General features: G+C 57.5%; 1 long non-coding RNA gene across 2 annotated transcripts; it reads right to left on the bottom strand.

The window, feature by feature from the left end:
* Positions 1–10,312, bottom strand: LOC136301018 (uncharacterized). 2 transcript variants are annotated; one of them, XR_010723785.1, is made up of 4 exons: positions 10,135–10,312; positions 8,301–8,393; positions 4,040–4,271; positions 1–465 (listed from the first exon to the last, which is right to left on the bottom strand). It is a non-coding gene; the product is annotated as an uncharacterized lncRNA (long non-coding RNA). The 2 variants fall into 2 exon arrangements; XR_010723784.1 differs by lacking the exon at positions 10,135–10,312 and adding an exon at positions 8,710–8,755.
* Between the last annotated feature and the right edge of the window lie 868 nt (positions 10,313–11,180).

The raw sequence follows: 11,180 nt of genomic DNA, 5'->3' as shown, positions 1-11,180 counted from the left end.
TCGGGGATGGGTTTGCTGGGCCCTGGGGAACCCACGGATGCATCCCCGGCAGAGGTGAGGCTTGGGAAGGTTTGTGCTTGTAGGGGAGCGTCCAAATCCCACTCCTGCAGAGAATTCCCACTCCTGCAGGGAATCCAGCACTGTCACCCCCTGTCCTCACCGTCCCCAGAGCCCTGAGACTGGACAAAAAACCCCTCAAAAGTCCCTGAAAACCCCCAGCACGAACAGCAGGACAGTGCAGGGCTCACGGGATCCCCCCCAACGACCCCACAGAGCCAAGCCACACTCACCAAAACCCCGGGGGCACCTGGAATCTGCTTTTCCTTCCACTGCAGCTCCCTAAATCACCCAGGAGCTCCGGTGCTGCTCCTCACCGCCCTGCTGTGAGGGGCGAATCCTCCCTCTGCACCCTCCCCGCCCGAGCCAGCGCCAGGGATTTCCTGCGCCCGCACCGCTGAAATCTTTCTGGGAAAAAAAAAAAAAAAAAAATTCTCAGCAAAGCAGGGACCACAAAGTGCTTACCCCGAGACAAAGTGGAGCTGGGAGAGAGAAGAGCAAAGCGGTGCTGGTGGCACTCGGGGCACCCACGGGGCCGTGCCACCGCAGCCAGCTCAGCACTGGACGCGGCGACACCAAACTCCTGAGTTATAAAAACTCCTCAGCCCTCGGTAGAGTTGAGCGAAAGAGAATCGTTTCCCCCCGCCTGTCACAGCGAGGAGAAGGGGAGCCAGCAGCCCTGAGCGCTCTGCTGAGTCTGCTCACGGCGCTGGGAAAGTGGGAAGTGAAACTGGAACTTCTCGTCTGCAGCTGGAGCAGAAATGCTGCGTGAGGAGGACACGTCTGACCCCCGGGAGAGCCAGCTCGGGGTCCTCTGCGGCTTCCAGGAGTTCTGCCCCATCATTCCGGGCTTTTTTTCCTGGGATCTGACAGCCACGGGGATGGGTTTTGGGGTGGGAAGGACAGTTCTGGTGTCTGAGCAAAAACCAGCGGCCGCAGCAAAGGCCAAGGTTGGACACGGGGCTGCAAATCCAGCCCGGAGCAGCTGGAGCAGAGCAGGAACAACCTGTGGGGTTTCAGGAGGGACGAGGGGTGTCCCTGACCCCAAAATGTGCCCACATGGGGCTCAGACAAATTTCGCCCCAGCAGGAACAAACTGTGGGGTTTCAGGAGGGACGAGGGGTGTCCCTGACCCCAAAATGCGCCCACATGGGGCTCAGACAAATTTCGCCCCAGCAGGAACAAATTGCGGAGTTTTAGGAGGGATGAGGATGGATATCCCTGACCCCACAGAGGGCTCAGACGGATTCCACCCCAGCAGGAGCCACCAGCACCCACCACCGAGCTCCAACCACCCCTGAGCCCGTTCCTCAGAGGGAAAAAAATGGAACAACCCAAACTCCACACATCCTCAGAGAGCCCCACACTTCCAGAGCCCCTCTGGCTGCGAATTTCGGGAGCCTGACCTCGTGCTGTCCCTCGGAGGAGACTTTTGGAGCCCTGGGCACCCGCACAGAGCTAACGGGCCCTCCAGTAATCACAGGGCCACCCCTTCGTGGCAATTTTCTGCTCGGTTATCTGTGTCCCTGACCTCCCCCGGCAGGTTGAGGGGGTTTTCTCCCTCTCTGTTTTCTGTCTGTAAAATGAGGTCACGGCTTTGAACGAGACAAAAGAGCCTTTGCAGGGTGAGGAACAGCCCCCGGACAGCTGGGAGAGCTGAGCCCCCATCGCTCGCTGCCCAGAGCTCAGAGCACCCCAACTCTCTAAATATTTCAATATTCCCTAAATATTCGAGATCTCCTTGTCCTCCCCAACCCATTTTCACCTTCCCAGAATCGCCCCTCTGGCCACGGAGGGGAGTTCATCCCAACACCCCAAAGGGAATTCCTGTCACCCCCTGCCAGAGGGGAAGGTGTGCAGGGAATAACGGGAATTTTTTCCGGGGTGTTTTAAGGGTAAAAAAAAAATCCGCATCTCAGAGCTGTAAAAAAAAAAAAAAAAAAAAGAAAAAAAAAAAGCGGTTTTCACCTGGCTGGGGTGGCAAAATCTGCCCAGGCTCTGCCTGCAGCACATCGACCCCTCGGGGTAAACGAGGGCCCTCAGATCGCTGCTGGAGCACAGGGAGAATTCTCCTTATCGAGGCAGAGCAGCCACGAGGGCTGGGGCTGAAAACGGGAGATTCCACGATTTTTATTTCTGCCTGATAATTGCAAAAATAAGGAGCAATCAGATTTTTTATTTTTATTATTATTATTATTATTTTCTGAGGGAGATAAGTTTCGCTGGAAGGTCTTGGTGGAGAACTTGAGAAGCTTTTTTTTCCTTTCCCCCCCCTCGTTCTCGCTATCAGTTTAACGTGCTGTGGGCTCACGACTGGCAGGGATTTTAATATTAAAAAAAAAAAAAATAGAGCAATGAGGAATATCTGGAAGGGAAAATTTCCACTTTTTTTTTTTTTTCTAAAAAAAAAAAAAAAAAACCCAAACCAAGGCTCAAAGCTGCCATTCCTGCAGGAGGTGGACGGAGTGAGGCATTTCTACCACCCCCTCACTCCCCACCCAAACAGGAACCTCGCTTCTATTTTGAGCCCTGGAAAAGCACATCAGCCCTGAGTTATTAGCTTTTTGCTAATTAGGCACGGGGTTCAAGTTCAAAGCTGCCTGGGTTTTTGCAGAGCGGGGCTGCTGAGGGGGTTTTTTGTGGCACAGGGGCACCAGAGGGACGGGCAGGAAAGAGCTCAGAGAGCTGAAATCACTCCGTTAAAAGAATTAAAGTTTTTTTAAAAGTTGTTAAAAATTGGGAATGGACGTTTGTGCAGGGGCAGGATTTTTCTCTCCATGCCAGGCTCGTTTATTTGCTGGGGCAAAGTTCAGAGAGGCACAAAGGAAGCGGAGAGACCGGTGGTGCTCCTGCAGCGTGCTCGGGCACAGGGCCAGGGCACCTGGGGACACCGAGGGCTGTGCCAAAGGCCGGCCAGGGGGACAGGCAGCACCCCCTGCCCTCCCCAAAATCCTCGTCCTCTGCTCTCAGCTCTGGGCAGGGGCAGGGAGGGACGGGGAATGATCTGGGGGCAGCACAAGCGCAGCCCGTGCGGGGAAATCAGAGCTGGAAGATCTCGTCTGGGGGATCAGAAAAGACCAATCCCTGCGGGATTCATGGAAGATCAATCATTCCCTGTGGGATCGTGGAAGACCAATCAATCCCTGTGAGATTCATGGAAGATCAATCCCTGCGGGATCATGGAAGATCAATAATTCCCTGTGGGATCATGGAAGATCAATCATTCCCTGCGGGATTCATGAAAGATCAGTCCCTGCGGGATCATGGAAGATCAATCATTCCCTGTGGGATCGTGGAAGACCAATCAATCCCTGCGGGATTCATGAAAGATCAATCCCTGCGGGATCAGGAAAGATCAATCATTCCCTGTGGGATCGTGGAAGACCAATCAATCCCTGCGGGATTCATGAAAGATCAATCCCTGCGGGATCAGGAAAGATCAGTCATTCTCTGTGGAACCATGGAAGATCAATCCCTGAGGAATCATCTTCCCCAGGGATCATGGAAGATCAGTCCCTCATCTTCCCCCGGGGCTGCTCCCACCAGCACATCCTCCAGCCTGAACCGAGGCGTCTCAGGCACCGAGGCGGCAGGAATTTCCCCTGAAACAACCTCCACGGGCCAGAGAGACCTAAGAGCTGGGAAGTGCCCGTCCTTCCCTCGCTGGGCGCGGCTCTCCCCGCGTCACCGCCGCGCTCTCCGCTGGCTCTGCACGCTCCGAGCCCTCCGCAGCCTCTCCCCGGGGCCGCTCTCAGTCAATCCCCGTGGAAAGCCGCCCTTGCGGGCCCATTAAGTGCTCAGCCGGCCTTGGCCGGGGCACAGCCGCCTTTTGTTCCCGAGCCCAGCTCCAGCTGCCCCCGGCGCGCAGGAATCGTTTGTCCCCGACATTCCCAAAGGCGCGGGAAGCGTTTGTCACCCGCGTTTCCCGAAAGCACCTCTGGAGCCGCACAAAGCCCTCCCCTGTCACGCCGCGGGGCAGTACCTGGCACGGCAGCCCCGCTGCCGCTGTCACCTCCTTGTCCCCTTTGTGCTCCGCGTTTATCAGCCGCCGCCGACCTCCGAGGAAGCGCTCGCCCCGTGACCACAACAATCCTTTTATTCTCTTCGCGCTGCTCCGAAGGGAGGGTTTGGGTGTTTGGTGCCACAATCCCGAGCGAGGTAGGGCAGTGAGCACAGGGAGAGAGCTAACAGGACACCTCGTGTCAGCTCAGGTCCTGGAAGTGACCAAAAACCGCTTTGGGAATCTCCTCTCCGCACCGGAGTGAGCCCTGGGAGAGGGGCAAGGACAGGAGAACACCCCGGAGCGGCAGCAGGTCCAGCCCAACATTCCCAAACTGATGGAAAAGGCACAAAATCACCCTCAGGGATAAAATCACCCCCAGGGTCCAGTTAAGGTGGAGGGGTTCGGTCACAGCCACTTCAAATCCCACCCGAGAGCCACTTCTGCTCTTTAACCCTAAATTAATAACAGGATGCAAAAACAGCATCAGAGCTGAGGTCTGATCCCCACCTCGGCCTCCTCCTGCCGCAAGTCAGATCCCAGCAGGACTCCCTGCTAATGTTTGGGAAGGAAAGTGTGATCCAGGGATTTTCCTGCATGCCCCATTTCACCCAGAGTCTCAAGCCGTAAATCTAAAGCAGGATCTCAGCGCTGCCCACGTTATTCCTGGAGCTGGCTCCAGCCCGCCCTGCGAGAACGTGAATGTCTTCTGAGTGCTGACAACCTGCACGGATTTGAGTCACTGCGCTCATTACGTTTCTGGTTTTCCTGAACTATTTCTGTTTTTCCTGAAGCCCCAGCTCCATGCAGACAAACCACCACGGAGAACTTCAGCTCCCAACAAAACAAAGGTGGAAAAAAGACCAAAAAAAAACCCCCAAACCCAAAGCAGCTCCCTTGACTGAAGGGAGAAACTTTCACACCTCCCAAATCAACCCCAGTGCCCGGCATTGTTTTAAGTCGCTGTTTTCAAATAAACCTCATTACTTTGCCAGAGGCCACCCTCAAACCTCCCGAGCTATTCCAGCCCTGGCAAGGATGAGAATTCGTCTGCAAGCTTCACCAAAAGCTCTGGCTCTGAAATCCCCAGAGCAACGACCCACGAGCCTCCCCTGGATGAAGGACAGGGCCAGTCCTTGTGATGGGGACTGAGAGAACTTTTCTTTGAGCTCCTGTGCAGCAGCAGAGAGGGAAGAAAAGCGTTTGGAGCTGCAAACCAGGCACCTGCTCCTTGCTGCGCGTGTTCCACCCCCAGCGCCGAGACAAAGGAGCCTTTGGGCCCACATTCCTCCTTATTTTGCCAGACAATATTCACGGGGGTCTGCTTCTCCTCTGCTGCAGGCTGGCAAAAATGTTAAGCAAATATTTGGGAACGGCGAGAGGAAACTGACATTTGGGGATGTGAAAACAAGGAGGAAGGGCACAAATGAGGGGACCTCCAAGGAGCACCGGGCAGACAAACAGGAGCGGAACGGAACGGAGCGGTGGCGGCCTCAGAGCTCCACTCAGCTTTGTTTTCTGAACAAGCAACTCCGCAGCTCGGCGGGCTGGGCACAGCAGCAACTTCTGACACAGGATCAGCTTCTTCCAGCAGTGAGGAGAGGACAAGGCTCAGGACAGGCTTCACATCCTCAGTCTGAGATAACCCAGCGCTGGGGCACTGAGCTGTTCGATAATCCTGCAGCTTTTACTGGTTTTCTTTTCTTCGTGGCGAGTGCAAGGTTGTGCAGATCCACGCTTGAACCACCTTGCAGGGACGGATTTAAAACTTCCCTCTGCTTCTCCAAAAGCCAGGATTGCTCCCTGGTGGTCTCCATCCCCTTCCCCGGCTGGGCTGGGGGTCCCTGTTCTTGCACGGGTGGCTGATGTGAAGCAATCAGAAACCGAGGCATCAGCACTGAGAGGAGCTGACCACTGCTCACGAGCTCCTCATGATTCCCTTGCTCCACGCCCGCCTCTGATCATGGGTCGAGCACGGCTGAGGGGTCACAGGCTTGCCAGGCTCGGCTGTTTGGGCTGAGTTTTAGCTGTTTGGGCTGGGTTTTAGCTACCAGGAGCTGTCCTAGACAGGGCACCGTCATCTCATGGGATTATTTCCAAAGAGAGGAAATCCAGCCCAGTTTGGCTTTCTGTGTCTCCCTCTCTGCCCCTTTCTGCTCTCCCTGCTCCTAAGGAGGCTTCACACCTGCAATTCCCTGCTCACCACTTTCCACCCCTCTGCTCCTTCCCCTCCTGGCTCCCCCAGAGCCTCGAATCCATCCAAAACCTCCCCAAATTTCACGCAGCGGGTCGAGCTTGGCGTTGATGCTGCCTCAGCCAGGACGAGGGGACAGCAACACACTAAGGAGCCCCCAGAGCAGCCACCTCCGGGGGACAAACACAAACTCGGCTCCTCAGCCACCCCCACTGTGACCGAATCACTGCAAACCTCCGAGGGGAGTAAACCAGAGGAGGAAAACAGACCCTGAGCGTGGCACTGAGGTGATTGTTTTAATTTTTAAAATAAAACAAACTCCCAATGCCGTCAGGCAGGAGGGCCCAGGCACCAGCCTGAGCTCCGTGCTGAGGCTTTGGCTGAAGAGGAAAAAGAGATGGAACTCCCGGAGGAAAAAAAAAAAACAAACCCCAAGATCTCCCCTCCTCCCCTCCCCAGCTCTGCCACTTGAGTGCTCCGGCGAAATAAACAATTTGGGGAAAAGGTTACCCAGAGTTTATGCTAAACATCATTTCCTAGGGACTCTGGTGAGGATGAAGCAGACCCGGGGCTGTATTTTTTAACTCAGGGATCAGGCCAGTGATTCCACCGTGGATGCAGCACTGACGGGGACAAAAATCTGCTGCTAAAACCTGATTTTTCTCCTTCAAAACCATGCTGCTGGTGGAGTTTGTCTGGAGCACAGGGGGGGCAGCTACAACCGCTTTACTCGGGGGATGATGAGCTGTGAAACTTCACTCGCAGCGGACTGTGCTGCTGCCTCCAGGCTGGTTCTGCCCATTCCTGCGGCCTCCTGATGCTGCTGTTCCCTCCAGGGAGCACCTGGAGGTTCAGGTGCTTCCACTGGGACCTTGCGAAGAGGACACAGCCCACAGCACAGTTCCCATTTACAGGGGAATATCCCCGAAGCAGCCACAGCAAGGAGAATTTCCTCCCTAAATCCCCAGATCGGTTTATATCCTGAAACACAGGGATTTATATGCCCTGTAAAGCTCTCACTTAATTTGCTATTAATTCTGGAGATTCTTGTTATCCATATCCAATTTTTAATCCTTTTTCTTTTTTTTTCTTTTTTTTTTCTTTTTTTCCCCAAATCCCATAAACCAAGCGCTCTTGGCTTCCAGGTGGTTCCGTGGCAATAAAATCCAGAGTTTTGGGCACAGCCTGGAATCCCAGGGTTGGCAGTTCGGCTCCAGTGCCACTCCCCTAAAGAGGGGAAGCAGCTCTGGATGATGCCAGGAAGTCCAGGTAGTATCACACATTAAAAAAAAAAAAAAAAAAAAAAAAAAGAAAGAACAACAAAAAAGAAAGAACAAATAAAAAAGAAGAAAGAACAAAAATTGCAGGTGGGGCGAATAATGGAAAAGGTTTCAAGGCTGGTACACGTTTTTCAGGAGTGTCTGCATGACTTCAGTGCCCAGGTCATTTGGGTACTTTTGAAGTTCTTACTCATGTTCTATTTCTATAAATTCGGAGATATTCTCATGTTACACACCTAAAGGCTGCTCTCCTGAGCCACATCCAGCCCCGGAACAGGTTGATTAAAAAAAAAAAAAAAGAGGGATTTTGAGGCTGGCCACTTTCTCTGTGCTGCTCTAACAGGTCCAGGGAAGCACCAGGAGAGCTGACCCTGAGATGTTTCCCTTCCAATTCTGTGCTTGTTTGAAACATAAAAATGGAAATGGAGCATCTTGCCAGGTCTGGCCATCACCAGCACAAAATTAATGAAGTTCATTTTAGTGCTTCTCCCTTCCTCCTAAAGCTGCCATCCGCGGGAAGACAAACGAGTCTGGCACTTTGTGTTCATCATAAACAACCACAGCGTTTTACCACCAAAACCCCGAGTCCTGCCAAAGCCAGGAATCCCTGGAATGACCCCGGTGGTGGGATTTGGGGACGGCCGTTGGGGCAGCGGATCCCGCTGAGCTGAAGGGGAGGCACCGAACCCAAACAGAACCCACCACCAGGTGTGACCAAACCTCCCCTTTGCCCGGCGCCGCCCCGCTCGGGTTCCGAGGATTCACTGACCTGGCCCTGCAAGTCCTCGGGATTTCGGGGAGTCCGTCCCGCTGCCCAAACTCTCCGCCCGCTCAGAAACCTTTAAACTCACCGCGGGTGTCCCTGCGAGAAGGAGAAATTTGGGAAGAACTCCGGGCGCTGTGTGGGGAGGGCAGGACCCCCCTCCCACATCCCCACCTGCGGCCGCTCCTGCCCCGCGGGTTTGGGGGGTTTTTTTTTGTTGTTTTCCCGCAGGAGCATCAAACCCGGAGCGCCTCCTCCTCTTCCTCCTCCGGGCAGCGCGGCCGGACCGCGCTCGGTGCTGGCTGTGACCCCCCTAAAGCCCCCCGATGTCCCCAGAACCTCCCGGGAAAAGCCGCATCCCGGGACAGCCGCATCCCACCCGCGCATCTCCCCCGGTGCCGGTGCCCGGCCCTACCTGTGCCGGGGCTCAGCCGGTGCCCGGCCCGGCGCCCGCGCCTCCGCCGCGGTTTAAAAGGGCAGGTTGGGCCCGGCAGGGAGGAGCCTGCGCTGCCGCGGGCGGAGCGCCAGAGCCCCCCCCGGGCCGCCGCCCCCGCCCCGCGGAACGCGGAGCTCCGCCGGGGGAGCATCTCCGCGGGGACCGGGGACACCGGGCCGGGAGCCACAGCCCCGATCCCCGCGGGGACACCGGGCCGGGAGCCACAGCCCCGATCCCCGCGGGGACCGGGGACACCGGGCCGGGAGCCACAGCCCCGATCCCCGCGGGGACCGGGGACACCGGGCCGGGAGCCACAGCCCCGATCCCCGCGGGCACCGGGGACACCGGGCCGGGATCCACAGCCCCGATCCCCGCGGGGACACCGGGCCGGGAGCCACAGCCCCGATCCCCGCGGGGACCGGGGACACCGGGCCGGGAGCCACAGCCCCGATCCCCGCGGGCACCGGGGACACCGGGCCGGGATCCACAGCCCCGATCCCCGCGGGGACACCGGGCCGGGAGCCACAGCCCCGATCCCCGCGGGGACCGGGGACACCGGGCCGGGAGCCACAGCCCCGATCCCCGCGGGGACACCGGGCCGGGAGCCACAGCCCCGATCCCCGCGGGGACCGGGGACACCGGGCCGGGAGCCACAGCCCCGATCCCCGCGGGGACACCGGGCCGGGAGCCACAGCCCCGATCCCCGCGGGGACACCGGGCCGGGAGCCACAGCCCCGATCCCCGCGGGGACACCGGGCCGGGAGCCACAGCCCCGATCCCCGCGGGGACCGGGAACACCGGGCCGGGATCCACAGCCCCGATCCCCGCGGGGACCGGGGACACCGGGCCGGGAGCCACAGCCCCGATCCCCGCGGGGACACCGGGCCGGGAGCCACAGCCCCGATCCCCGCAGGGACCGGGGACACCGGCCGCGGTCCTACAGCCCCGCAGGGACACCGACTCCGGTCCCGCACTCCTCCCTGGGAGAAGAGCCCCGATCCCGCAGCCCCTCCGGGAGAGCGGCCCGGATCCCGCAGCCCCTCCGGGAGAGCGGCCCGGATCCCGCAGCCCCTCCGGGAGAGCGGCCCGGATCCCGCAGCCCCTCCGGGAGAGCGGCCCGGGTCCCGCAGCCCCATCCCCGCACTCCTCGCTGGGACACCGACCCCGATCCCGCAGCCCCCGCAGTGACAACAGCCCCATCCCGCAGCCCCGTTCCCGCACCGTTCTCTGGGATAACCGCCCCATCCCCGCATCCCTGAGGCCAAAGCCCTTCGGGAGAGCAGCCCCGGTGCCCGCGGTCCCCCCGCTCTCCCCGGTCCCCTCATTCCCCCCTTCTCTCTCCCGGTTCTCCCCGTTCCCCGCACCCTCAGCCCCGTTCCCGCAGCCCCATTCCCGAGCCCTCACCGCCGCCATCAGCCTCATCAGCCGCTCCATCCTAAAGGACCATCCGCCCCGAATTCCCGGCTTTTCTTTAAAAAAAAAAAAGGAAAAAAAAAAAATCCCCGTTTCTCTCATCCCTTCCTCTCTCCCCCGCTCCCGCCGGAGCGAACCCCGCAGCGGGAGCAGCTCCCGGGTTTGTTTGGGTTTTCTGAGCCGGTGCTTCCCTGTAATGGCCTGGAGTGGATGCTAATAGGGCCCCAGCTCTGGGAAGTTGGTGACCTGGCCCCGGACATTATTCATGGTGGATGAGTGCTTAAACCCACATGGCGTGCGAGGGAGAGGGACGCAAAATATATACATTTACCCAGGGAGAGATCTAGACACTTTATCAGCACCTCACTGGGAAAACAGCAGCTAAACCGGACCCTGGACTGAGGAAAAATCAACGTTCCATTCATCCACAGAGGGGAGATGAGAACCCTCCGACAGAGCAGCCTCCCCTAAACATCTGCAGCAACAAATATCTTCATTTTCTGCGTGTGTGTGCGAACAAAACGAGAGGGAAAATGAGACAAGAATGAGAGTTGAGAGATCCAGCTGTTCCTAAATGAGTGTTTGCCAACGCTCGGGCGAGTCCTTCAGCTGGAGACTTCAAAAAAAAGAAAAAGAAAAAGAAAAAGCCGTCAAAAATCCTTGCGCTACTTGGTGCTATTTAAAGCCTCGGCCCTTTGTTTGGTGGGGAAATCACGCAGCTCCGCGAGCTGCAGGAGCACTACAGGGATCAGTTCTTTTTAATCTTCACAGGGTCCCTCCTTTCGGAGCAACCTTGTGGCTCTCAAGGTCAAAAATCCCATTTCCACGTCGCATTTCAGCTTGGGTCAGCAGGACGGTGGTTTTCTCTTGGTTTTTTTTTTTTTTTCCACTGGAAACAGCTGTTCCCTCCCCAAGTTTGCTGGAAGGACTCGCCCCGCATGGAGAGAAGCAGAGGAGCACCTGCATTTGTTGTCACTTGAGCTGATGAGAACTCGCTCGCTTGGGGTGGCTGAGGAGGAGAAAGGACGCTGCTGTTT

This window comes from Chamaea fasciata, unplaced genomic scaffold (assembly GCF_029207755.1).
Source record: "Chamaea fasciata isolate MVZ Bird 193981 ecotype frontalis unplaced genomic scaffold, bChaFas1.0.hap1 SCAF_25, whole genome shotgun sequence".
NCBI lineage: Eukaryota > Metazoa > Chordata > Aves > Passeriformes > Sylviidae > Chamaea > Chamaea fasciata.
Note: the sequence above shows the minus strand (reverse complement) of the source record. Positions and strands in the feature narration are given on the sequence as shown.